The 6,000-nt window shown below is 34.2% G+C and overlaps 1 non-coding gene across 1 annotated transcript; it reads right to left on the minus strand.

The window, feature by feature from the left end:
• Positions 1–5,517: 5,517 nt before the first annotated feature.
• Positions 5,518–5,624, minus strand: LOC121205219 (small nucleolar RNA R71). Its single transcript, XR_005900304.1, has one exon. It is a non-coding gene; the product is annotated as a small nucleolar RNA R71 (small nucleolar RNA).
• Positions 5,625–6,000: the final 376 nt, after the last annotated feature.

Consider the following 6,000-nt stretch of genomic DNA (forward strand, 5'->3'; position numbering starts at 1 on the left):
TTCACCTCAACACTCTTTGAATTTTTTGGCTCTTGTCCCCGACATGGGCGAATCGACCTCCACAAACATCATCATAGCCCCTCCTCTTTCTCTAACCTTGTTGATATTGTGTATTAGTAATGGTACAGTGAGCGTGGAAATTTCATCCTTATGACCACTTTCTTTGATCTCTTTCATGGTTATTAGTGCATGCTAATCGCTAAGTTTTCCTCTCTCCCTCTTCCTCTCCCTTTTTCTTGTAATGACCCGAATTTCAATAGTGTCAAAAATATAATTTTGGAACCTCATTTTGGTAAACCGAGTTCATAAATATAAAATAATAATATTTTTGGACTGTTTATGAAAATATATTGAATTTTGGTTAAGTGATTTAATCAAAAAACTAGTTAATTAAAGCTTAGGGACTAAATTGTGAAAGTCCAATCGTTGTTGAGTTTTAATTCAGAAATTACTTGAGGACCTATATAGAAATTACCTAAAGGACTAAAATGGTTATTTAACCATTTTTAATCATGAGATAGTGGATGGTGATTACTAATTCCATTTAGATTAAATTATGTTTAATAATATTTTAATTAATTAGTTAAGTATGATTAATTAAACTAAAAAAATGTTAAACTAAGTATAAATATTAAGGGAGTGGGATGACAACCAATTTTTCATCATTTTCAAGCTTTCATTGTCCGCCATTGTTGAAAGAAAGAAAGAAACCTTAGGTTTCGTTCAAACATTCGACCATCTATTCGAGTAAATCCCTATATAAATTCTTTGATTTTATGAAAATTGAGTCATAGGAGCTTGATTTAGATACCTCATGTATCAATTTTTTCAATTTTTAAGTTTTTATCAAGTTACCATTATAGATAAATTGATTAATTAGTCTTGAATTTGATAGTTAATAAGCTTAGATCATTATAAGGACTAAATTGCAAAGCTTATTAAGCTTGTTAGTTATCTTTGAAGTATTAGAGACTAAATTGAATAAATTTAAAACTTATCATTACATCATGGTATGAATGGAAGTATAAGGCCCCTAATGAAAGAATGTGAAATTGGATTTTGATTTGATGTTAGATATCGAAAAATATGCATATCCTGAGTACAAGGACTAAATTGAATAAAATGAAAAATATATTTGGTTTTGTATTTGAATGTTAGCTGAATGTAAACTAATATTGTTTCTATTGTTGAATTATTAAACGTAGCTAAAGACGATGTTGAGCCGACGTGAGAGAAAAGAAAAACAAGAGTCGTTGACGAGTGACGAGAGAAATTTGATTTGTACTTTTATGATTCAAAATCATTGAATATAAATATATATATATACACATGTTGATTTGTTGCAATTCCTTGTAGCTGATTAAACTAGTTTTCGTACTTAAGGAGCTTGAATATAAGCAATTTTATTATGTTTTACTTAGTTTTTCGATTTTAGTTCTCGATTAATAAAAAGTGTGAATTGAGCAGTTTATATGACCTTAAGGGGCAAAGTTGGCCTAAAGAAGGCCAACATGTGTGGTGAGTGTACAGGACATCATTTGAAGGCATGAGAACATGAGACTAGTCGCTATGTTGCGAACATGGAGGTTCGACGTCGCAACATAGTGAGCAGGACACCAAAATAGCAAGATCGCCTTCAGTGTCGCGACATAGCCAGAGGATGTTGTGACACAGCCCTAAATCCAAGCTCGAGCGAAGTAAACTACCATTAGTGTCGCAACATAAGGCAAAGGATGTTTCAACCAGCGGCCATTTACGTGAAGAATTAACGAGCTAAGGTTATTTTGGTCTATACAATGAACTTTAATGTAAAAACGTCAGTCGAACTAGGCTAGGGACGAATACCAAACCCAAAGTTATAAATAGGCCTCATTAAACACTTCAGAATCATATTTTCCTTATATTAGAGCTTTTCTTTTATTTTAGTTTACAAATTTTATTTTAGTTTTCAGTTTTAGTGCTTAGGATTTTATTTCAATTCATGATTTGTGGACTCATCAAACTCTTGTGGATTTCTACGCTTTCAATCATCGATACAATTCAAGATTTCTCTTAAACTCTTATTCTTTATCTAATTTTCATGTTTATTTCTTTTATCAAGTTTATGTTGTTTATGGGATCTATAAGGAACTAATCCTCTTATGGAGGATTAGCGAATGGACGTGGGAGTAATTAATTTCTATATAGGGTTTCTTAGCGGATCAACTAGTTGGGATAGTAAGAACTTAAACCCTAGGCCTGACAACCTTAGCAAGTCATTTAGGTGGGAATAAACCCAAAATTGGTATTGCCTATCCATGAACCTCTTACCCTAATCCAGTATGGACTGTGAGGTCGAAAGATAAGTAGTTCTTGTCAACTTATTAGTTCAGTGGAAGATCAAGAGATGTTGTTAGGGTAACTACTAGTTGATTGAGTAGACCCCAAAATAGGAATTAGTTATGACCATCGAAGCGAGTTAATCTCCTATGCTTAGATTTGATTGAGTCGACAATTTATTTTTTCATTTTTATTCTTTTATGCTATTTATTTATTTTCCTATGAAATAAATTCTTTTCACTTTATGTTTTATCGTAATATAATTTAAGTAAAATACTAATTAGATCTATTAACGTTTAAGTTAGTATTAATTTAGTACTCGCCTCCCTTGGGTACGATCCTCGGAGTTATTCCATACTTCATTATAAAAACTATATTACAACCTGACCTGTATACTTGCGGAATCCGCCTAACTTTCATATTTGGTTGCAAGAAATTTACTCTAAATGTTAGTACCTTCGAAAGCAGTAATTGTTGGTGCCATTGCCGGAGAGGCAACTCCACTAGATTAATTTTAATTTTTACGTTCAATACAATAATTATGAAAATTGTAAATTATAGATACAATTTTTATTTTATTTTTCTTCACTAACATTTTTATTTTTCTTCACTAACATTTTTATTTTTCTTTATGGTTTCAGTGTATGAATCACAGTAGGGGCACACCTATAACATCCCAAAATAGGGCCTAGTCAGAATAGTAATTTCAGGACCACGAATCCAACATCAAAATATTTATTTTATGATTTTTATGAGGCCTATAATATGAGATTATGCATGTGTTAAATTTTTATGAAGAAATTCTTTGAGTAAGGTATCTAATTAGGAAATAAGGACTAAATTGAATAAATTGCAAAACTTGAATTCTAGAAGCAGTTTGTATGAAGTTGCTTTAGATTATAAATGAGAAGGTTTTGGAGAGAAATTTGCCCAATTTTTAAATTTTTGGACAAAAATGGGTTTACATGGATGAAATTCTAAACAAAGGGCATAACGACATTTTGGTCATTTGATATTTTAATGAAATAAAATGGGAAAAATGAACCAAAATCAGCCCATTTTCTCCTTCATCTAGCCGAAATTCCCAAGTCACCATAGCTAGGGTTTTCAAGCTTTCCAAACTCAATAGTAAGTTCTCCCAAGCCCCGTTTTTAATGTTCTTTGTATTTTTGAAGTCCCGGTAATGCCTCGAACCCTATCCCAGTGCCGGATACGGGTGAGGGGTGTTATAGCACCTATAGAGCCACCCACTGATCCAATTTTTTTTTGTAGAAATCTTTGATAAACTGTAATATATACATATTTTTACCCCATGCTTGACATATTTATGGATGATTTTTTTCCTTGAGTTTATTGAATTTGATACTCCTAATCCTTTAAATTCATGTGTTATACTCAGGCAAGCTTAGGATAACAAAAAGAGGGAGAAACGGGCCAAAAACAGACAAATTGGGCCTAAACCAATGTTTCACACGGCCTAGGCAGTTCCACACGGGTAATCCACATGTCCGTGTGTGACACACGGGTAGACCACACGCCCGTGTGTCATGGCCGTGTCAACATTAATCCAAGTCAGAATTGCACACGGCCTGAGCATATTCACATGGGCATGGCACATGGCCGTGTCCCTGTCGAGCCCAAGTCTAGTTATACTCGGAAAAGGCTTATTTTGGGCTAATTTGGTATTCAAAAGTCTATATAAAGACCCTAGAAGAGGATGAGAGGAACACACATAGAGTTGGAGGCAGAAAATACTCGCGACTAGCCATCGGAATCACCTCGGAGCCAGGATCTACATCAAGACTGAAGATTTCCATCAAATTTCCTAGAAGTTCTTGGGTTTCTTTATGTTTTTTTGTTTTCTGAACTTTGAGATGTTTTCCATTATTATGATGAACTAAAATCCCTAAATACCTAAGGGAGATGAACCCTATGACGAATCTTATTATGCTTTGATTTATATGATAAATACTTGTTCTTATTCTTAATTATGAGTTTTAATTCTTGCTTTAATATTTCAGGATATTAATCCAGGTTTTTAATATGCTTATTCAGTGGAGCAAAAGTCCCTGTTTAAGAGTAGATCATTCATATTTAAGCGGAGTTGAATGCAATCCTAGAGATAGGACGACATAAATCTGCCGGATTAGAGTCAAATCTAATAAGGGAATCCATAGATTGATTTAATGCGACAATAGGGGTTTTAATTAGAAAGAGATTTCAATTAATCAACCTAGAGTCAGTTGTTCTTAGTCTCGAGAGAGATATTAACATAAGTTAGGGATTTCTACGGAATAAGTCAAGTGAATAAATCGGCTAAGTCAAAGGTAATAAGTGAAGTCTAGGTGGATTCTTTCTTGGGTATTGTCTTCTCAATTGGTTTTGCTAAAGTATTTTCCAACTCTCGCCTCTGTCGTGATCTTAGATAAATTAGAAAATTAGTTTAGTTTAAAAACACATATAAATTCTTAGGCTAGATAATAAAAAGAGAGTAACTACTAGCACTTTTAGTCCTTGTGGATATGATATTCCAGTCTCACCATAACAATACTACTGTTCGATAGATGCACTTGCCTTAAGTTGAATTATTAGTTAGTTTCACGACCATCAATCTTCAACAACAACAACAACAACAACAGATGCAAAATAACCCACCTACTTTGGGTAACTCACCATGAGAAAATGCGCTATTCAACGAACCTGATGAAGCTAACATATCAGACTTACCACCACCACCACCACCACCACCACCACCACCACCACCACCACCACCACCACCACCACCACCACCACCACAACTACCGTTAAACCCACAAATGGCACAAAAAGAAAGGACATTAAGAGATTATGCACTACCAAATCAGGAGATGGTACAAGGTAGCATAGCAAGGCCAACCATTACGACAAATAATTTCGAGATCAAACCAGCTATGATCGGGATGATCCAAAATAATTTGCAATTTAGAAGAATAATGACTGAGGACCCGAATCAACAATTAAAACGATTTCTCCAACATTGTGATACGTTTAAATTTAATAGGGTCATAGATGATGCTATTCGTCTTTGGTTGTTCCCCTTCTCCTTAATCAATAATGCTTTCTCTTGATTAGTCTCGCATGCACCAAGATCTATTACAACATGGAAAGAACTTGTGAAAAAGTTTCTACACATGTTTTTTTCCTATTAGCAAGATGGTCCAACTCAGGAGGGAGATTTCCACATTTAAACAACTAGAAGGAGAAAAAATTCGTGAAGCTTAGGAGCAATTTAAGATGTTGATCCACAGAAGTTTGCACCATGGCTTACCTAAATGGTTGTGGTCGCAAATGTTCTATAACAGGTTGGATGCACATACATGACCAGGACTAGATGGAGTCGCAAGAGGAGCTTTGATGAACTAGAAATACGAGGATCTATATGATCTTATACAGAACATGGCAATGAATTCCTGTTAGTGACCAACCAAAATATTTACTTATGGCCAGAGATAATCCGTGGTAAAAGCTGTTAAGGAGATGACAAGTATCAACATATTTTGGACAGACTTAACTGGATAGAGTCAACGTATAGTAGATCTTCAATATTTGACAGAGATGAACCTTTTAGCCATTATTTTGATAACCCAATCGAGAACTTGAATTATATTGGAAATAGAGGTGGAAATCCTTATTCAAACACTT

This window comes from Gossypium hirsutum, chromosome A08, assembly GCF_007990345.1.
Source record: "Gossypium hirsutum isolate 1008001.06 chromosome A08, Gossypium_hirsutum_v2.1, whole genome shotgun sequence".
NCBI lineage: Eukaryota > Viridiplantae > Streptophyta > Magnoliopsida > Malvales > Malvaceae > Gossypium > Gossypium hirsutum.